The sequence below is a fragment of the Cavia porcellus genome, unplaced genomic scaffold (assembly GCF_034190915.1).
Source record: "Cavia porcellus strain 051 isolate PalLab524CR breed Dunkin Hartley unplaced genomic scaffold, mCavPor4.1 scaffold_1, whole genome shotgun sequence".
Lineage (NCBI taxonomy): Eukaryota > Metazoa > Chordata > Mammalia > Rodentia > Caviidae > Cavia > Cavia porcellus.
Window position 1 is genome coordinate 141,457,193 of NW_026947484.1, and position 22,991 is coordinate 141,480,183.

A 22,991-nucleotide genomic window follows, 5' to 3' on the forward strand; every position below is an offset into this window, starting at 1 on the left:
GTGTCCATCAACTGATGAATGGATAAAAAAGTTGTGGTATTTTCATACAATGGAATTCTACTCAGCTATAAACAATGATCACATTGAGATATTTATAAATAAATTGGGCACAGCTTGAGACCATACTCATAAATGAAATAAATCAAACTCACATGTATGAATACCAAATAGTTTCCCTAGTGTAAGAAGTGGTACAAATACATAAAAATATGTGGTAATCATTATTCATCATTACATGGCTTTGAAGCTTAATGAAGTTTTCACTCATTAACTGGAATGGTTTTATTCTAGGTTGTTTGATATTATTATCTGTGATAATGTGAACAGCTATTTTGAAGAAAACAAGACATCATAATTGCTAGTACTGATTTAATATATCATCTTCTTTTCAAGCCCCACCAAACTGTTGTTCTTCTGTTTCCATTGCTTCTATCATGTTGTATCTTACTGGATTTTATTATATGTGGTAGTATAAACAAAAATTTTTATAGGCAAAGAGATAATATAGAAACCATTGTTCATTTTCTATTAGCTGGTTCTAAATACCCTGTAATATTTTCATCCTCTTGAATGGTTTCACACTGTCTTGATATGTTTGATGCTATATACCAAGTTATACTCAAATATTTCAAGGAAAGAGACACTGTAGTAACTAGTATTAAGTCGGGCTATCTTGTAGTGAAACACTATATTGCTTAAATTGTTCTGTTCTGCCCTGTATTGCTATGTTGTTATGTCCTCTTTTATCTCATTCTCCCCCTTTTAAAATTTTATTATTATTATTATTATTATTATTATTATTATTATTTTAATTAAGGGGAAAATTTTTTTAAATTAGCAGAATATATTATAATAACTCTTTTGATTTCCTGTTAACTTGATTTGAAGCCCTGTATTGCTCTCACCATCTTGTTTTGACTGATTTTACTCTATTCTGTTCTGTTTGATAGTATCAAGTTTGAGGGTATAGGCAACTACTTTGAAGGCAATAAGATTTGCTATGATGCCCATTCTGGTTTGACTATTACCTTCTTTTGAAGTTCAGTAATGTCTCCAAACTTTAGGTTTTGTTGGTTTTGTTCTGTACTCTTTTATTCAATTTTATTATATCTGATGATATAGGCAATTCTTGTTAAGGTACCAAGAGGCATTATGGTAACCATTGTTGATTACCTTGTATTCTGTTTTTACATCGTGTACTATGTCCATCCTTTGTCTGACTGACTGCTTTGTTTTGCCACATTTGGTTTTATTCTCTTCCAAAAAAAGTAATAAGAACTGTGGTATAATAAAACCCAAAATGTGTAAATGTTATTGTAAAAAAGAGAGGAAAAGAAATTGCTCTATAGGACACAACTCCAAGTGTGTTTAGGTGTGTATGATAGATGACCATATTACTAAGTTTTTGTTGGATTGTTGAACACAACTGTTTGCAGTCTCACTGTTTGAATGTCCACTTTGCATGCTTTAATTTTGTAACTTGAACAACTATTTCTAAGATAACAATATGTCATCTATTAACTAGTGATTTCTTACTGTTTTTTAAAATTGTGTTACTTGTACCCTTTTATTGTTTTGTTTTGCTTTGTTCTTTAAATAAAATTTTTAAAATCATTTCAGTAAAAAATGCAGTTATTATTCCCCCTAAAACACTTTCCATTACTTCAAACATACTTATTCCATTAATCTTGCCACTTTCTTTTTTATTAGAATATGTTTGAACAAATACCTTCATTATGGGAGATTGATACGTATGCATACCACATCTAACCATTTTGACCCATTTAATCTTTATTCCACTACTCTCTCTTTCCTTTGGGCTGTTTGGTATGTTGGTCTCCATTGTCTCTGTTTAGAGTTCCTTTGAGTGTTTTCTGAAATTATGATTTAGTGGTCATGAGTTTATTTATGTTTAAATTTTGTCATGGAAGATTCTTATTTCTATATCAATTTCAAAGGATAATTGTGCAAAATTCTAGGTTAGCAGTTGTTTTCTTTTATGACCCCTCAAAAACACTTCATATCTCTTGGCCTTTAGTATTTGCATTAACAAATATGCTATTGTTCTGGTTGGCTTATCTTTATAAATTACCTGATGTTTTTCTCTAATGGCTTTTAATATTCTCTGTTTTTTTTCTGAATGTCTTGAATTTTGACTATGATAAGTAATGGAAAGTTGTTTTCTGGTCATACTTATTTGAGTTTCTTTAGAAAACCTCATTCATTTTACTCTATACTTGGGAAGTGTTCTGCAATGATTTTGCTGTATGAATGTTTTATGCTCAGGAGAATTTAAAATATCATATACAGTGATATATGTGCACCTATGTTTATAGCAGCACAGTTTGTAATAGTGAACTTTGGAACAGCCCAAATGTCCATCAACCAAGGAATGAATTAAAAAGATGTGGTTTTTTTATTCAATAAAGTAGTACTCGGTCATAAGGAAGGATAAACTTAAGGCATTTCTAGGTAAATGGATGTAACTTAAGACCATACTTTTAAGTGAAATAAGTCAGACTCATATGTGTAAACATTGCATTGTATCCCTGGTGAGAGAAACTGAAAGACTGAATAAAGACCAAAATTTACAATAGATGTTGCGGAATGGGAAGAAATTGTTCAAAAGCAAAGAGGAACAAAGGAAGAGGGAGAAGGAAAGGAGGGGAGGGAAAACAAAATAATGTTTTTAAAAAAGGATGAAATGGAAACAAAGCTTTGTAAACAGGTAGGGGAAGAGGAGTTGAGGGGGAAGAAGGGAATTGGGGAAAAAAGAAATCAAAATATATCATGTACAGGTACATATTCCTTATGCTAAATATGATCATTATGTACATTGATAATGTACCAATAAACAATAAAAAATTTAATATGTATCCTGGATGCAGTTAAAAAATAAATTTGCTATGCCTTTAATTTCTCCTTGACATCTCCAATTCTTAGATGTGTTCTTTTAGATTTATATAGGCACTCTTGAATCAATCTATTGTGGTTTCTTGTTTCTAGAGTATTACTGAGTAATTGATCTACTACATCATTCTTGTCCTCAAATTCTGAATGTCTCCTATGATTGATCTCATCTGTTGACATGGCTTTCAATTATGCTTTTCATCTCCAGTATTTCTGCTTAATTCCTTTCATAATCTCTAATTGCTTCCTAAAGTGGTCATTCACATCCTATACGATATTCTTTAATTCAGTTAACATCATGGAATGGCTAAAGAAGGGTAGTAAGTGCTTCCTTCAATAAAACTCTGATAAATGTTCCTCTGTAGGTGCCTTCTGGATATCCTGGCTGACAGAGTTGAATAAAGTGACAAATTGTCTTCAGATGTAACCCACTATCCAAAGGAACAGGATCTCTGAGTTCTTACAATTTTTTTCTCCCAATCATTGCAAGTAGAGCAGGTGGAGCTTTCTCACTTGCAAAGAGCTAAGGAAAGTCTAATGGATGAGGAAATTGGTGGATGAACTTGTAAGAACTGAGAGTAAGACTAATCCCTAGGGAAAGGGATCAAAAAAACTGGAAAGACCATCTGTTATGGCTTGTGTCTAGATGTCCCCTCATGTGGTCATAGATGAAAGTATTTCAGAGATGATTGGATCTAGAGTGCGTGATGCTAGGATTAAGAATACGTAATTATTTAAATCAGTCACTGAAGGTTTGGTATAGTTCTTGGTAGGATTAAGAGTGCCCCATCCTGGGTGGATAAAATATGAAGGACAGAAAGTAGCTTACTTTATTCAGTAGCTTGTTATTTATTGCTTGCTGCTTGGTGTCTTTGACTTGTCTTCTCTGCAGTGCCCCTCTGCCATGCCCCCCTCACTTTTAGCCAGCCAAACATGAAATGAAAACTCTACAAACTATGAGCTATAATAAAACTTTCCTTCTTTAACTTCAGGTGTCAGATATTTTGTCTCAGTAACAAGACAACATATGAGCTACTATTAGCCTGGGAGAAATGGGATTCTGGGTCACTTTGCCACTTTTAGCCCGGGCAAGACCTGGCTTTAAAACCTCGAGATCTTTATGGTCTCCTCAGCCCCTTCCTCTGCCTATAACTTCCACTGTACACCCACTAATACATATCAGAAAAGAATGTGAGTTTCCTGGCAAACAAAATCTTCACAGTGAGAAGTCATTTAGCAACTACAGGTCACGTACCATTTTGGATGGGGAAATAAATTTGAGAACAAAATTATCATAAGAATTCTTAAATTAAGATGGAGGGAGAAAGATATCTAGTATTAGATAAAGAACCCCAAGATGCCTGAGGAAGAAACATCTATAGGTGATGTTCAACAAATGGCCCTAAGACCCAGGATGATCATGGCAGATAGCTGAAAAGAACTGAAGTGGCACCCTTTCCTTCAGGCCTGCAGGCCTTTAAAACACAGAGACCACATGTTTCCTCTTCCCCTCCCACATGCTGGGATGCAGTAGGCTCCTCCACTCTCCATCTCCCTGATAACTAATATCAGAAAAAGTTAAAGGATTAGAATTGTCTGACAAATAAAAGCCTGAGTGGGACAGAAAGGAAAATAAGGGGATTGGGGTTTTCTTAAGGGAGACAGGAGGGAAAAATAAACAGGTAGGCTCCTTCTCAATTTGAATCCATATATTCCATCAAGTTCTGTGAGTAATAACAGTTATACTAGAATGACCACTTGAATCTACACATTTTAGAACCCAGCCACCCCAAAAGGGGAGCCTTGGAATCAGGTAGACCTAGTAAGTGCTCTTCAGTTGACAGTGACCCAGAGAGAGAGAGACAGAGACAGACAGACAGACAGACAGACAGACAGACACAGAGAGACACAGACAGAGAGAGAGAGAGAGAGAGAGAGAGAGAGAGAGAGAGAGAGAGGAGGAGGAGAATGAGAAGAAGAAAGGAGGAGAAGGAGGAGGAGAAGGAGAAAGGAGGAGAAGGAGGAGAAGGAAAAGAAAGAGGAGGGGGAAAAGAAGAAGAAGAAGAAATGGAAGAGGAGGAGGAAGAGGAGGAGGAGAAGAAGAAGAAATGGAAGAGAGGAAGAGAGTGACATAGAGACAGGAGACAGAGGGACAGATCAAAAGAGCAGTTTATAGGCTTTCCCTTAGGCTAGTGTTTAGGGCTTGCAAATGTATATAGTCAGTCCTTGATTTATGAACATTTTAATTGTGATCTCTCACAGACATGAATATCTATAGGTGTGGACAAATTGTGGAAGTAGCTCACATGTCTGCTAGACACTGTGACAGTTGTGCTACGGGTATTCTTATTGTTTATTTACAGTTGTACTGTGCTGTACTAACATTTAAGGTAACTATAAAAATAAAAATAGTTTATTTATAGTATTTGTGTTTTTAATGTGGTACATTGTATATTGTGTCAAAATCGTAGAAGACTCACTTTGTCAGAATTATAAATGAATCCAGTTTACAAATTTTCTCTTAGAACAGATCTTGTTCATAAGTCAGGAACATAATGTATGTTTTAGATATTGCCCTGTCTAATGTGACCTTGAGACCAATTCTCTCCACTGTGTCTCAGGATTGGGATTTCCCACTTCAGATACTGGTGCATACAACTACATAAAATATCAACAGACATGAAAAGTCAAATAAGCGCTAACACAATTGTAATGAATCTTAATACTCATCTGTCACAGTAAGATAGACCAACTAGACAAAAAAATGACAAAGAACTTATCAGAATTAAACCAAACCTGTGAACAAATGGACTTAGATGTCTACAGCATGTTCCACCCCATATCAGCATACACATTCGTCTCAACTGTATATGAGGTGTTCTCCAAAATAGAACACACTTTACCCCACATAACATGCTTAAGTAAATGCAGAGGAACTGAAATTATTTCAGTCATATTATCTGACCATAGTGCAATGAAATTGGAAATCAATGGCAAAAGAAATCACCAAAACTACATAAGAACACAGAAAGTAAGCATCTTCCTGATCAGCCCATGGTGCATGAGGAAATTAAAGCAGAAATTAAACAGTATCCACATTTAAATGATAATGCTGGCAGTCTGTTGGCAAGTTTCTCTTGTGGTGCAGTTTTGGAAGGATGACAACTTTTAGTTTTACCATATTAGTTGAAACAGAGGCCTTTGTAGTAAAATACCAACAAATCTATATGAAGATGAATTGGTGACTCTTTTTGAGAAGGCTAGACCCATTTGGAGTCTATGTCTTATGATGGATCCACTGTCTAGTCAGAACTGAGGACATGCATTTATCACTTCTATAGAAAGAAAATTGCACAGGAATCTGTTAAACTGTGTGACAACTATGAAATTCACCCTGGTAAATAACTTAGAGTGTGTATTTCTGTGGCAAACAGCAGACTTTTCATTGGATTTGTCCCAAAGAATAAGACTAAAGAAAACACTCTGGAAGAAATCAGTAAAGTCACAGAGGGTTTGATGGACTGTATCACCAACCTGATGACAAAAACAAGAATTGGGGGCCCTACTTCCTTGAACAAGTCAGCAGCACAAGCCAGACATTGGCAGATGAGTGGACAAGGAAGTGTGGGGAAATGTAGTTACAACTGAATGGGCTGACCCTGTGTAAGAATCAGATCCAGAAGTCATGGATAAGGTAAGAGCTTTACTTGTGAGAAATTTGGGTATTACAGTGGCAGAAGAATATTGGAAAAGTCAGTTTCTGAATTTGGAAATCAAGAAAGAGTAAAGAAGTTGGAAGATAATGTATTTGTTAATTTTGAAGACAGATGAGCTGCTATGGATGAAATGAATGCAAATAAATAGAAGAGGAAGAAATTGAAATAGTCTTAGCTAAGCCACCAGCCAAGAAAAGATGCCCTTTCACCCGCACCCAGAGACATCAGCAGCTGGCAGGATCATTGGCCTCCCTTACCCCACACCTGAGAGATCTCAGCAGCTGGTGGGGTCATCGGTCCCCCTTACCCTGCACATGAGAGACCTTGGCAGCTGACAAGATTATCAATCACCCTTTCCCCCTACCCAAAATATCTCAACAGCCCCTGGGGCATCAGAAACCACTTTCACCATGTGCAGAATCTGCAGAGAACACCAGGTGGGTTGAGGAGAGTGCCAACAAGACCTCCCCTAACCCAGGGGAGCTAAAAATGGCCTACAATATTCCCCAGTAGCACAATAGGGTCTCAGTTGAGGTGCACATTACAGCCAGATAGATCTGGCAGCCTGGAACAGCCTGAAGCCACAGTAAAAATAGGAGCTAAGGGTTGACTTACATCAATATCCTTAGGCTCATCAGCCTAGGAAGAATGTAGGCTCTGTAGCAGGAATTCAGGTGACTGTCCACTCCCCTACATTGTGGGGTCAGGCAACTGGGCACAGTGAGATCCTAAGACACACACAATGGACACTTGAGACTAGCGGGATAGAAAAAAATCCAAAAGATTAACCCAAGAGGTGAAAATGACAAAACAAAAAAGCAAAATGCAATCTCAAACATTCAGTCCATCAGGGACAAATACAAGAGACATTGAAATATAGGACATTGGAAGTCATACATCTGAAGTTCCTGAAAAGATAGCAAGTGAAATAAAGAAACAAATCCATGAGGCTATTGAGGAAATCAGATTAGAAATAATCTTTCACATAATGAAAAAATGACAACCACAATAAGAGTTGATCAGCATAGTTAGAGAAGACACATTTTAAAAAATACAGAAGAATGGAAAAATGATGGAAACCTTGAATGAACATTTTAGGAAAAATAGAATGCATCAAACAAATTTAAAGAGATATCCAGGGGGGCTGGGGATTTAGCTCAGCAGGCATAAGCGCCTGCCTTGCAAGCAGGCAGTCGCGAGTTCGATCCCCGGTGCCGATAAAAAAGAAAAAGACAAAAAAAAAATTTAAAAAAAAGAGATATCCAGGAAATAAAAATATCCACTGAAAGATAGTGAAATCATTTGAAAGAAGCTGAGGGTAGACTTTTGGACCTTGAAGATAGGGTCACAGCTAGTGACCATGAAAGGAAAGAACTTTTAAAAATAACTAGGCATCATGAAATAACCATTCAACATCTTCAAGACAATGCAAAAAGAAACACTATATGACTGCTAGGTATCAAAGAAAATGCAGGATCAAGGCAAATGACATAAAAATCCTTTGTAGAAGTAATAGCAGAAAATTGCCCAAGTATGGGGAAAGAATTGGATATACAGATAAGTAATGTATACAGCAAAACAGTCATAACCAAAATGAATCTACATCCAGAAATATATTAAGATCCCAGGAATTCAGTATAAAAACAAATACTAAAAGCTGTTAGAGAAAAGTTACTACTCACCTATCCAGGAAAGCACATTCAAATCATGGCAGACTGTTTAGCATAAACCCACAAGTCAAGATGTGCTTGGAGTGAAATATTTCAAGCCCAGAAAGAAAAAAACACTTTCAACCCAGGTTGAACTAGCCTGAAAAAACTTTCTTTAAAAATTAATAGAGAAATAAGATACTTCCATGACAAAGAGTATCAGAAAACATTTATTGTCCACCAAACCAAATGGAGAAAGAGTACTGAAAGACATACTAAAGAGAGACAAAATTGACTACATTTCCCAGAACACCAACAGAAAGAAACCACCAGGCAGGGGAAGCAATTAAACAAGGGGGAAAAGCAATAAACCAACAATGGGAAAATAACATGACAAAGTTGAGCCAGTATGTATAAGTTATATCCATCGATGGAAATGCACTCAGTTCACCAATTAAAAGAAATAGATTTGCAGAATAGATCAAGAAACAAGATCCAATAATATGCTGTATACAAGAAATACATCAGACTCAAAAGGAAACTCATAGACTAAAAGTCAAAGGATGGAAAGCAATATTCCATATGACAGAAACCCATAAAAAGCAAGGCTAATTATTCTGTTTGTAGACAATGTGAATGTCAAAACAAGAATGATCAAAAGAGATAAAGAAAGCCACTGTTATGGATTAAAAACTGGTGGTCAACTTAATGTCAGCTGAATTAAATCAGCAGGACACTGAGTGTAGATGTTCCACCTGAGGAAAGTGGCTAGCATAAATAGAAATGTGGAGAAGAGAGGCATTGAGGTGTTGAGGCATTATGAGTTCTACATGTTGCTGTTTGAGCCATTGGTTCTCCTGGAGAAGCTCTGATCCTCACATCGAGCATTGCTTCCTGGCTCCAGAAGGGAAGACTTGTGCTGCTTAACCTCCAGGATGAACCTGTCATGCTAGCTTCCTGCCATGTACTTGACTGTGCTTATCATCGGAGGAGCTTGGAGCCTTCATGTTGCTGAGGATGGCTGTGGTACTTTTCAGGACAGCCCTGGTCTTTGTTTTGTGTGTGACTTCTTGACTCTAGAATAGAGCCCTTAACCTATCAGCACAGCTCCTTCACCGTGCCGCTATAGACTTTCTAGCTTCCACCACTGACCTTTGGGCCTTCCCAGCATGGATCCAATAAACAGGCTGCTGTGAGTCCTTTTCCTGGGCTCTAGGCCTCCAGCTGGACTTGTGGGAGACACTGTCATGGGCTCTAGGTCTTTATCTGGACTCATGTAGGACGTTGTGGGATTTAGGCCTTTGGCTAAATATTCTGTCTTTAGTGTTGTGGATAGATTTCTTGCATTTTGTGTTAACTCTGGTGACCATCATAAAATAATATTATAAATTCCATGCCCTGATTTTAATTGTTCTCCTCATAGCCCTCACTACAACAGTCACTAAATATTTGGGGGGGGGGATTCAAAAAGAAACACTAACAATTATAAATATATACGCACCAAATGCGGGAGCACCCAAATATATAACACAAATACTAATAAGTATGAAAACCCAAATACAAAATAACGCAATTGTAATAGGGGAACTTCATACCCTATTGTCACAAAGAGATAGATCAACTAGCAAACAGTCAACAAAGAAATAACAGAACTGAATCTAAGGTGTGAGCAAATGGACCTAGTAGATGATTACAGAGCAGTCCACCCAATACCATCAGATTATACATTCTTCTCAGCTGCACTGGGACAGTCCCCAAAATAGATCATATATTAACCCAAAAATGTTCTTAAGTAAATATAAAGGGGTTGAAATGATCTGACCATTGTGCACTGAAATTGGAAATTAATGGCAAGAGAAGTTGCAAACCTTGCATAAACACATCGAAATTAAATAACAACTTTCTGAACAACCAATGAGTTACAAATGAATTAAAGAAGACAATAAACAATTAAAGAAGACATTACACAATATCTACAATTCAGTGAAAATGCAGATACATCATACTGAAACCTATGGCATGCAATGAAAGCATTCCTAAGAGGGAAATATATAGCAATGAATTTTCTCATCAGGAAAACAGAATGAGAACAAATAAACAACCTAATGCTGCACCTCAAGCTTCTAGAAAAAAAAGAGCAAGTAAAACCCAAAGCTCATAGAGGAGAGGAAATTATAATAATCAGAGCAGAAATTAACATAATTGAGACTAAGAAAACAATACAAAGAATTGATGAATCAGAATTTGAAAGAAGAAAACAATTGATAAACCTCTAGCCAACCCAATAAGAAAAAAAAACCACAAGTTCATGCAATAAGAAATGAAAAGAGAAATTACTGAAGGTCCTAAGGAAATTCAGAAGATCATGAATACCTACTTTGAAAATCCTTACTCACATAAGATAGAAAACACAAAAGAAATGGACAGGTTCCTAGAAACATGAATTACCAAAGTAAAATCAAGAACCTATAACAATTTTGAATAATCTAATGTTAGCTATTGAAATTGAAAATGTATTAAAAACTTACAACAAAGAAAAGCCAAGGTCCTGATGGATTCACAGCTGAATTCTAAAAGAAACTTAGAAAAGACTTAATGCCAATAATCCTTAACCTCTTCAATGAAATTGAAAGTGAAGCAATTCTTCCTAACTCTTCCTGGAAGTAAGTATTACTCTGATATCAAAAGCAGAGGGAGACCAAACCAAAAAGGAGAAGTATAGGGTAATCTCGCTAATGAACATTGATGCAAAAAATCTCAACAAAATACTGGCAAATAGAATGCAGCAAATACTTGAGAAGATTATACATCATGACAAGTGAAATTTATCCCAGGAATGCAGGGATAGTTTAACACATGAAAAGCAGTAAGTGAAATAAACCACATCAACAGAGCCAAAGACAAAAATCACATGATCATCTCAATAGATGCAGAAAAAGCATATGATAATGTCCAACATTGGCTCCTGATAAAAACCCTACAGAAACTCAGAATAGATGGTATCTACCTCAACCTATAATAGCCATCTACAATAAACCAACAGCCAACATTATACTAAATGAACAAAAACTAAAAGCTTTCACTCTAAAATCAGGAATAAAATAAGGATATCTACTATCACCACACCTATGCAATATAGTTTTGGAAATGTCGGCTGGAGCAATCAGACAAGAGAGAAAAATGGAAAGAATAAGAATAAGAAAGGAAGAAGTTAAATTATCACTTTTTGCAGATAACATGAGCCTCTACATAGAAGACTCTAAAAACTCCATCAAAAGACTACTTGGAGTTAATTAACAAATTCAGTGGTGGAGCAGAATACAGTCAACACTCAAAAATCAATATCATTCCTGTGCACAAACAAAAACTCACTGAGAGAAATTATGGAAAAAACACCTTTTGCAATAGCATCCAAAAAGTGAAATATTTAGGAATAAACCTAATGAAGAATGTAAAATACCTATACTTTAAAATTATACTACTCTAAAAAAGGAGATTGTAGAGGACTTTTTAAAATGGAAAGATACCCTTTGCTCTTGGTTAGGAAGAACCAACATTGTGAAAATGGCCATACTACCAAAATTGTTATGCAGATTTAAGGCAATCTTGATCAAAATGCCATTAACATACCTTACAGATCTAAGGAAAACATTCCTAAAATTCACTTGGAAACAGAAGAAACCTAGAATAGCAATGGCAATTCTGGGCAACAAAGGCAAGGTGAAGGGGCATCACAATTCCTGGCTTGAAATTATTCTACAAAACTGACTGGCGCAGCCCCAATGAAACAGGAGACAGGAGACGCTCTTGTGGATGACAGTTAACTGCTGCTTTATTCACGCGGGCTCTGGTTTATATATTTGGCCGTGACCAATCACAGGCTGCCACGAGGAAGCAGGGCGGGAATGGGACGCAGGCTCCAGCTACCATATCCAGCTGTGGCCAATCAGGAGTTGCCACAGAGTACGGAGTGAGCACGAAGTGCGCACGGGTTGGCTAATTTAAAGAGGGACGTAGCGCATTGCGGAAGCTGGCGTGGTCCTTAGTCCTGGGTGGGGTATGGTATGTTGAGCGCCTGCACCCAACACAAAACCACAGTGATAAAATCATGATACTGGCAGAAAAATAGACCTGAGGATCAATGGAACAGATTACAAGTTTCAGACACAACGACAAAGACACTCAGTCACCTTGTCTTTGACAAAGGGGCTAAACATGCTTACTGGAAGAAAGATAGCCTCTTTACCAGGTGCTGGAAAAATTGGCTTTCCACATGCCAAAGACTGAAACTGGATAGATGCCTATCACCATGCACTAAACTAAATTCAAAATGGGTCAAAGATCTAAATATTAAGATAGAAACACTAAATATACTGGAAGACAAAGTTGAAGACATAGGAGTAAGCAGAGAGTTCATGCAAACCACTTGGGAAGTACTTCAAAAAATCAACAACTGGACCTCATCTTATTAAAAAGTTTTTGCACTTCAAAAGAAATTACAACAAAGTGAAAAGAAAACCAATAGAAATGGAAAGGATTTTAGTCAGCTGTCCCTCAGACAAAGGACTTATATTACACAACATTTAAAGAACTGAAAATCATCAGGCCCCTCAAATTCAAAGACCCAGTTCCAAAATGGGCATCTGAGATGAGAATGCACTTCTCAGATGAAGAATTGCAAATGGCGAAAAATAAGTGAAGAAATGTGCACCATTAGTGGTCACTGGAGAAATGCAAATTAAAACAACGTTGAGATTTCATCTCACTCCAGAGAAAGAGGCTGCCATCAAGAAATTAACTGATAACAAATGTTGGCGAGGCTGTGGGGGAAAAGGAATACTTTTCCACTGTTGTGGGAGTGTAGAATAGTGCAACCACTATGGAAATCAGCATAGTGATTCCTAAGAAAACTAGAATTGGAAGTCTCATTCAATCCAGCTATTCCCCTTCTGGGTACTTTCCCAGAAGAATTGAAATTGTCTTCCACAGTGCTATATGTGCACCCATGTTTGTAGCAGCACAATTTGTAATAGCTAAATCTTGGAAGCAACACAAGTGCCCATCAGCTACAGGATGGATAAAAAATATGTGGTATTTTTATACAATGGAATATTACTGAGCTATAAAAAGGATGATCTCGGGGCTTAAATAGGTAAATGGAGGCAACTTGAGACTATTCTTTTTTTTTTATTTAAGAGGAAAAAGAGAAAAACACAAAACAAACCAAAGCGGCATAAGGGTACATGCAATACAGAACTACAAAAAAAACAAAACAAAACAAAACAAAAAAACATAACAGTAAGAAATCACCTGCTAGTAGATTACACACTATCTTCTTGAATATAGTTCCTCAAATCACAGTATCAAAGAACACAAGGTGGACATTCAAACAGGGAGTCCGCAAACAGCTGTGTTCAATGTTCCAAAAACATTGATATAGTCAGCTATTTAACACCCCCAAACACACTTGCTGTTATATCCGTTAGAGCTCTTTTTCTTTTTTTTTTTTCCCCTCTCTTTTTTACAACAAAACCCACACATCCTGGATTTTACTACTCCTTAGTGCTCATTACTTTCTTTGGGGGGGGGGAGAATACAGTCAAATATGGCAAAACAAAGCTGTCAGTCAATACCAAGGATAGACATAGCACATGGTGCAGAACAGAGTACAAGTTTATCAACAATGGTTATCAACGTTGTCCCCTGTTTCCTTAAAAAGAGTTGTCTATCTCACCAGATATCATAAAGTTGGACAAAACAGTAGAGAACAAGACCAATACAACTTAGGCATTGTAAACATTACAGGACTTCCAAAGAAGACAATAGTCAAACCAGAATGGATATCTTAGTGAATCTTATTGTCTTCAAAGTAGTTGCCTATGTCTTCAAACTTGATACTATCATATAGAATGGAACAGAGTCTAATCAGTCAAAACAAGATCGTGGGAGTACTACAGGACTTCAAAACAAGTTAATAGGAAATCAAAAAGAGTTACTATTTATGTATCCTAATTTTTTTGAATTTTTTCTTTAAGACAAACATAAGAAATGACTAAACAATTTTTTTTGAAACAATAAGGGGGAGATTGAGATAAAACAGGACATAACAATATAACAATAGAGGTCACAGCATGACTGTTTCAACAACCTAGTACTTCACCACCTTATAACCTGACTTAATAGTAGTTACCATAGTGTCCTTTTCCTTGAAATATTTGGATAAAACTTCATATACTCTAGCTTCAAATATTTTCATATCAAGAAGCCCAGAATAAAGCCTTTCTAATTAATGAGTGAAAACTTTATAAGGCTTCAAGGCCACCTAATGGGGAATCATGATTACCACATATTTTTATATATTTGAATCATTATTTACATTAGGGAAACTATTCGGTATTCACACATGCGAGATTGATTTATTTCACTAATGAGTATGGTCTCAAGCTGCGCCCATTTATTGATAAATATCTCAATGTGATCCTTCTTTATAGCTGAATAATACTCCATTGTATAGAAATACCACAACTTTTTTATCCATTTCTCAGTTGATGGACACTTGGGTTGTTTCCAAGATCTGGCGATTACAAATTGTGCTGCTATAAACATAGGTGCACATATATCACTGTGGTATGATGCTTTCAGTTCTTCTGGGAATATGCCTAGAAGTGGAATAGCTGGAATAAATGGGATTTCCAGTCCCAACTTTTTGAGGAATCTCCAGACAGATCTCCACAAAGGCTGTACCAGTCTACACTCCCACCAGCAGTGCAGGAGAGTTCCTTTTTCCCCACAGCCTCTCCAGCATTTGTTGTTGGTTTTCTTGATCCTGGCCATTCTTTCAGGAGTGAGATGGTATCTCAGTGTGGTTTTAATTTGCATTTCTCTAATGACCAATGATGATGAGCATTTTTTCATGTATTTATTTGCCATTTGCATTTCTTCATCTGAGAATTGCGTATTCATCTCAGATGCCCATTTTTGGATTGGATCTTTGAATTTTGGAGGTCTGAGTTTCTTTAATTCTTTATATGTTTTAGACAAGAGGCCCTTGTCTGAGAGAGAGTTCACTAAAATCTTTTCCCAGTTTGTGGGTTTTCTTTTCACTATGCTGGAGATTTCTTTTGACATGCAGAAACTTTTTAATAAGAAGTGGTCCCAGTTATTGATTCTGGGAAGTATTTCCCGTGCGGTTTGAGTCCTGTTCATGAATTCTTTACCTACTCCTATGTCTCCAAGGTTTCTACCTAATTTGTCTTCCAATAGATTTAGTGTTTCTGTTTTAATATTCAGATCTTTGACCCATTTAGATTTTAATTTAGTACATGGTGATAGACATGGGTCTAGCTTTAGTTTTCGGCAAATGGAGAGCCAGTTTTTCCAGCACCATTTATTAAAGAGACTGTCGTTCTTCCAGTGAACCTGCTTGGCTCCTTTATCAAAAATAAGGTGGTTGAGTGTGTTCGTAGTTGTGGTTGTATCTTCTAATCTATTCCACTGATCTTCGGCTCTGTTTTGATTCCAATACCATGTTGATTTTACTACTGTTGCTTTGTAGTATAACTTCAAGTCAGGGATTGTGATGCCTCCTGCTTTGTCTTTGCTGCTTAGAATTGCCTTTGCGATTCTAGGTCTCTTCTGGTTCCAGATGAAATTTAGGAGTGATTTCTCTAGATCTATAAGGTATGTTGATGGTATTTCTATTGGGATTGCATTGAATCTGTATAACAGTTTTGGGAGAATGGCCATTTTCACAATGTTTGTTCTTCCTATCCATGAGCAAGGGATGTCTTTCCATTTTCTGAGATCATCTTCAATTTCCTTTTTCAGTGTATTATAATTTTCACTGTATAAGTCTTTCACTTCTTTCATAAGAGTAATTCCTAAATATTTCATTTTTTTGCTTCCTAATGTGAATAGTCCAGTTTCTCTTATTTCCCTCTCTGTAATTTTGTTGTTCATGTATAGGAATGCTATTGATTTCTGAGTATTGATTTTGTATCCAGCCACATTACTGAATTTATTTATTGTATCTAAGAGTATTTCAATGGAGTTTAGGGGGTCTTCTATGTAGAGTATCATGTCATCTGCAAACAATGATAATTTAACTTCTTCTTTTCCTATCTTTACCCCTTTTATTTCTCTTTCTTGCCTAATTGCTCTGGCTAGTACTTCCAGTATGATATTAAATAGGAGTGGTGATAAAGGACATCCTTGTCTTGTACCCGATTTTAAAGTAAAGGCTTTCAATTTTTGGCCATTTAGTATGATGCTGGCTGTTGGTTTGTCATAAATGGCCTTTATTATATTGAGGTAAAGATCATTTATTCCAATTTTCTGTAAAGTTCTTATCATGAATAAGTGTTGGACCTTATCGAAGGCTTTTTCTGCATCTATAGAAATGATCATGTGATTCTCATTTTTGGCTTTATTGATATGGTGGATTACATTTATTGATTGGCATATGTTGAACCATCCTTGCATTCCTGGGATGAATCCCACTTGGTCATGGTGTATAATCTTCTTGATGATTTGCTGCATCCTATTTGCCAATATTTTATTGAGGATTTTTGCATCTGTGTTAATTAGGGAGATCGGTCTATAGTTCTCTTTTTTAGTTGGGTCTTTCTCAGGTTTTGGTACTAGAGTAATATTTGCTTCCAGGAATGACTTAGGAAGGATTGCTTCCCTTTCAATTTCATTGAATAGTTTGAGGAGTGTCGGCATTAGGTCTTTATATTTCTTGTAGAATTCTGCAGTGAATCCATCTGGGCCTGGGCTCTTCTTGGTGGGCAAGGACCCAATTACATTTTCAATTTCATTAGCAGAGATTGGGTTATTCAACAGTTTTATATCCTCTTGATCTTGGTACTTCATATGCTTCTAAGAATCTGTCTATTTCTTCTGTGTTATCAAACTTTTGAGAGTAGAGGTTTTCGAAATAGGTGTTGATGATCCTCTGTATTTCTATTGGGTCTGTAGTGATTTCTCCTTTTTCATTTCTTATTGCATGAATTTGAGCTTTTTCTTTCCTTTTTTTAATAAGGTTGGCTAGGGGCTTATCGATTTTATTTATTCTTTCAAAGAACCAACTCTTTGATTCGTTGATTCTTTGGATTGTTTTCTTAGTCTCTATTGCATTGATTTCTGCTCTGATTTTTATAATTTCCTCTCTTCTTTTGGCTTTGGGCTTGACTTGCTCTTCTTTTTCTAGCTGTTTGAGGTGTAGCACCAAGTTATTTATTTGTATTCGTTCTGTTTTCCTGATGTGGGAACTCAGTGCAATAAATTTTCCTCTCAGAACGGCTTTCATTGCATCCCACAGATTCCGGTAAGTTGTATCTGCATTTTCATTTTCTTTTAGGTATTGTTTAATTTCTTCTTTAATTTCTTCTGTGACCCACTGATTACTCAAGAGTGTGTTATTTAGTTTCCATGTGTTTGCGGAATTTTTGCAGTATCCTTTGTCATTAATTTCTAATTTCAGAGCGCTATGATCCGATAATATGCAAGGGATGATTTCAACTCTTTTGCATTTGCTTAAATATGTTCTGTGAGCTAATATATGGTCTATTTTAGAGAATGATCCATGTACTGCTGAGAAGAATGTGTATTCTGATGTTGTTGGGTGGAACATTCTGTATATGTCTATCAAATCCATTTGTTCGCAGGTGTGATTCAGTTCTGTTATTTCTTTGCTCATTTTCTGTCTGGTTGATCTGTCCCTTGGTGTCAATGGCGTATTAAGGTCTCCTGTTACAATTGTGTTACTGAGCATTTGAGTTTTCATTTCAGTTAATAGTTGTTTTATATAACTGGGTGCTCTGGAGTTTGCATATATATTTAAGATAGTTATCTCTTCCTCTTGGAGTTTTCCCCTTATCAGTATGTAGTGACCTTCTTTGTCCTTTATGGTCATTGTTGGTTTAAAGTTCACATTGTCTGCAAACAGAATGGGTACTCCTGCCTTTTTTTGGATTCCTGCTGCATGAAGAATTGTTTTCCATCCTTTGACTTTCAGTCTGTGAGTATCTTTCTGGGTTAGATGGGTTTCCTGTAAACAGCATATGGTTGGATTTTGTTTCTTGATCCATTCTGCTAGTCTGTTTCTTTTGATTGGTTCATTGAGACCATTTACATTAATGGTTATTACTGTTAAATGCTGGTTAATTGTAGGATTCTTATCTCTCTGCTGTTGCATCTTTATCTTTCTGATCTGTTTAATTATTTGCTTTGCTTAGTGCTTTTTTCCTTTGTGTATCTAAACTGTCTTTCAATATTTTTGCAGGGTTGGTTTGGTGTTCATGACGTTCTTCAGCTGTTCTTTGTCATGGAAGTATCGTATTGCACCATCTATTTTGAATGATAGTTTTGCAGGATACATCAGTCTTGGTTGGAAATCATTTTGCTTTAGGATCTGGAATACTTCACTCCATGCTCTTCTTGACTTTATCGTTTGTGCTGAGAAGTCTGCTGTGATTCTGATAGGTTTTCCTTTATAAGTGATCTGTCTTTTCTCTCTGACAGCTTTTAATAATCTATTCTTGTGTTGGATTTCTGGGATGGTGATTATTATATGTCTGGGTGTAGCTTTATTTTGGTTATGACTATTTGGAGTTCTATATGCTTCACTGATCCTGATGTCAGTTTCTGATCTCATGCTTGGGAAATTTTCAGCTATTACTTCTCTAAATATCCTCCTGACATCCTTCATGTTGTCTCCCTCTCTTTCATTAATCCCTATCATTCTTATGTTATTCTTCTTTGCATCATCTTGCAGTTGTTGAATTGTTGTTTCCTGATTCCTTGTTATTTTCAAAAGATCTTTCCTTTCCTGTTCACTAGCTGCAATCCTGTCTTCAAGGTCTGAAATTCTATCTTCACTTTCATTAAGGCGGTTTTTACAACTTTCAGTGGAGTTTTTTATTTCCTGTAAATCTCTGTGCATCTGCATTATGTATTCTGTTTGTTTCTTATATTGCTCGTCTAGGGATTCTATCTTTTTGTTTAGTTCCTCCAATTTTTTATCTGTGTTTTCTTTAGATATATTTAGAATCTCTTTCATTTCTTTTATCATTTCTTCTTTTATCTGGAAGATTATTTCGAGTTTGAATTTCTTTAAAGCTTCCTGGAGTTGCTTGTCAATTTCAGTGGCTATTGTGTCCGATATATGAGGTGGATGGGATATATTTTCTTCTATATACATCGCTCCTAGGGTTTCTTGAGATGGGCTGGAGGTTTGAGGTTGTAATTTGGTCTTTTGTTTTGTCATTTTCCTATATTTCTGTGTTTCAAGTGTTATTTGAAAGCTTCCTCAGGATCTGTTGAAAATCCCCTTCTATGTTTGGAGCTACTGAGACTGTGGCGCCGCGGTACCCCAAGCCATTGGGCCTACAGAACCAGTGGCCCTCCTCTGCCTGCTCAGAACTCCGCAGTTCCAGACAAGCTGGGCCTCAGGGACACTGTGCGCCCACTTGCCCCTTGGAAGCTCCACAGTTCTTCAATTACAGCCGGGTTAGGGTACTCACCACAGGCCGCAGGGCTTCAGGAACCTGTGGACCCTCCCTGGTTGCAGAGATATCCACAGTCCTCCAGACACATGGAGAGGCCGATGCAGGCACCCCAAATCTGCCCAGCTCCTCCTCTGCAGTCCAATGGCCAGGCGCGGCAGCTAAACAGGCTGGGCTAGGCTGATAGTGTGGGCCCGCCCACCCGTCGGTAGCTCAGCAATTCTCCAAGTGTAACCGGAATGGGGAGGCTGATGTGGAAGCCTCAAACCCACCTCTCCCCTTCACTGAACCTGGAAGCCTGGGGGAACTCCAGCAGTCTGGGCGCAGATATCCAGAGTCCTCCAGACACGCAGAGAGGCTGGTGAGGGCACCCCAGATCTGCCCAGCTCCTCCTCTGCAGACCTATGGCCAGGCGCGGCAGCTAAACAGGCTGGGCTAGGCTGGTAGTGTGGGCCAGCCCACCTATCGGGAGCTCAGCAGGTCTCCAAGTGAAGCTGGAATGGGGAGGCTGATGTGGAAGCCTCAAACCCACCTCTCTCCTTCACTGCACCTGGAAGCCTGGGGGAACTCCAGCAGTCTGGGCGCAGATATCCAGAGTCCTCCAGACATGCAGAGAGGCCGGTGAGGGCACCCCAGATCTGCCCAGCTCCTCCTCTGCAGACCTATGGCCAGGAGCGGCAGCTAAACAGGCTGGGCTAGGCTGGTAGTGTGGGCCAGCCCACCTATCGGGAGCTCAGCAGGTCTCCAAGTGAAGCCGGAATGGGGAGGCTGATGTGGAAGCCTCAAACCCACCTCTCTCCTTCACTGCACCTGGAAGCCTGGGGAAACTCCAGCAGTGTGGGGGCAGATATCCAGAGTCCTCCAGACACGCAGAGAGGCCGGTGAGGGCACCCCAGATCTGCCCAGCTCCTCCTCTGCAGACCTATGGCCAGGAGCGGCAGCTAAACAGGCTGGGCTAGGCTGGTAGTGTGGGCCAGCCCACCTATCGGGAGCTCAGCAGGTCTCCAAGTGAAGCTGGAATGGGGAGGCTGATGTGGAAGCCTCAAACCCACCTCTCCCCTTTACTGCACCTGGAAGCCTGAGGGGACTCCAGCAGTCTGGGCGCAGATATCCAGAGTCCTCCAGACACGCAGAGAGGCCGGTGAGGGCACCCCAGATCTGCCCAGCTCCTCCTCTGCAGACCTATGGCCAGGAGCGGCATCTAAACAGGCTGGGCTAGGCTGGTAGTGTGGGCCAGCCCACCTATCGGGAGCTCAGCAGGTCTCCAAGTGAAGCTGGAATGGGGAGGCTGATGTGGAAGCCTCAAACCCACCTCTCTCCTTCACTGCACCTGGAAGCCTGGGGGAACTCCAGCAGTCTGGGCGCAGATATCCAGAGTCCTCCAGACACGCAGAGAGGCCGGTGAGGGCACCCCAGATCTGCCCAGCTCCTCCTCTGCAGACCTATGGCCAGGAGCGGCAGCTAAACAGGCTGGGCTAGGCTGGTAGTGTGGGCCAGCCCACCTATCGGGAGCTCAGCAGGTCTCCAAGTGAAGCTGGAATGGGGAGGCTGATGTGGAAGCCTCAAACCCACCTCTCTCCTTCACTGCACCTGGAAGCCTGGGGGAACTCCAGCAGTCTGGGCGCAGATATCCAGAGTCCTCCAGACACGCAGAGAGGCCGGTGAGGGCACCCCAGATCTGCCCAGCTCCTCCTCTGCAGACCTATGGCCAGGAGCGGCAGCTAAACAGGCTGGGCTAGGCTGGTAGTGTGGGCCAGCCCACCTATCGGGAGCTCAGCAGGTCTCCAAGTGAAGCTGGAATGGGGAGGCTGATGTGGAAGCCTCAAACCCACCTCTCTCCTTCACTGCACCTGGAAGCCTGGGGGAACTCCAGCAGTCTGGGCGCAGATATCCAGAGTCCTCCAGACACGCAGAGAGGCCGGTGAGGGCACCCCAGATCTGCCCAGCTCCTCCTCTGCAGACCTATGGCCAGGCGCGGCAGCTAAACAGCAGAGACTATTCTTATAAGTGAAATAAATCAGACTCACATTTGTAAATTTCATGTTGTCTCTCTACTATAAGAAATAATAATAAAAAACTGAAAGAGTAATAAGATCCAAAGTATATAATGAATATTATAATAATGAAAGAAAAAAGTGCTCAGAAGGAAAGACCAACCAGGATACAGAAAGGAGAAAAGGAAGAAAAGAAAAGATTGCATGTATGTAGGTGTGTATATATATATATATATATATATATATATATATATATAATGTAGATATGGTAGATATGTATATGTATACAGGATAGATAACTTATCTCTATTAATTCATCATAAGGATTGTTTGTGCTATCATTGATTGTTTGATCATTTTTATGCCTAGACCTTGTAACCTGAACAGCCACTTGTAAGATAACAACATGCAATATATTAGCTAGTGTTAATTTCCTACCTTTTTTGAAATTCTGTATCATTCTTACTCTTTTTTTCTGTTTTTCTTTCTAAAATTAAAAAGAAGGAAAAAAAACGAAAAGAGTGGCAAGCTGTTACATAGGCCTCAAGAAGTACTGCGTATGAAAATTATGCTCGCACCTTCCTCCTCAAATGCCACCTCCCATTAGAGGTCAAGAACATTGTGGAGATAGAGGTGGATATGGCTTTCCTCCAGATTACTATGGCTCTGAAGATTATTATCATGATTACTATGATTATGATTATCACGACTATTATGGAGGCTATGAAGATCCTCACCACGGCTATGCAGTAAGAAAAAGAGGAGAAAGAATGGGAGGACAAGGTGCTCCACCACCACTAAGGGGGCAAGGAGCACCACTGCCAAGATACAGATTTGGTTATTCACAGAGGGTGCACCTTTGGGACTGCCCCCACTGACACGTGGGTCCTGCACAACAGCAGAGAGACTGTGGTTCCCATGGAGCCAAGGGCAATCATGGGGGAAATGTAGGAGGCAAGAGAAAGACAGATGGAAACAACCAACCTGATTCCAAGCATCATCAGATCAGCAACCAAGCGAAATGGGGTTCCCAACCCATCGTTCAGCAACCACTTCAACAAGGTGGTGACTATTCTGGTATGACTATGGGTACAGTAATGACAACTATGAATTTTATCATACTGATACTTATGGGCAACAGTGGGAGTAGACAAGTGAGGGCTTGAAAATAATACTGTCAAGATATGATTGGCTCTAGATCTACATTCTTTAAAA

The 22,991-nt window shown here is 38.7% G+C and overlaps 1 pseudogene; it reads left to right on the top strand.

The window, feature by feature from the left end:
• The first annotated feature begins 3,556 nt into the window (after positions 1-3,556).
• On the top strand, positions 3,557-22,926 carry LOC100718448 (heterogeneous nuclear ribonucleoprotein R-like; annotated as a pseudogene).
• The last annotated feature ends 65 nt before the right edge of the window (positions 22,927-22,991 follow it).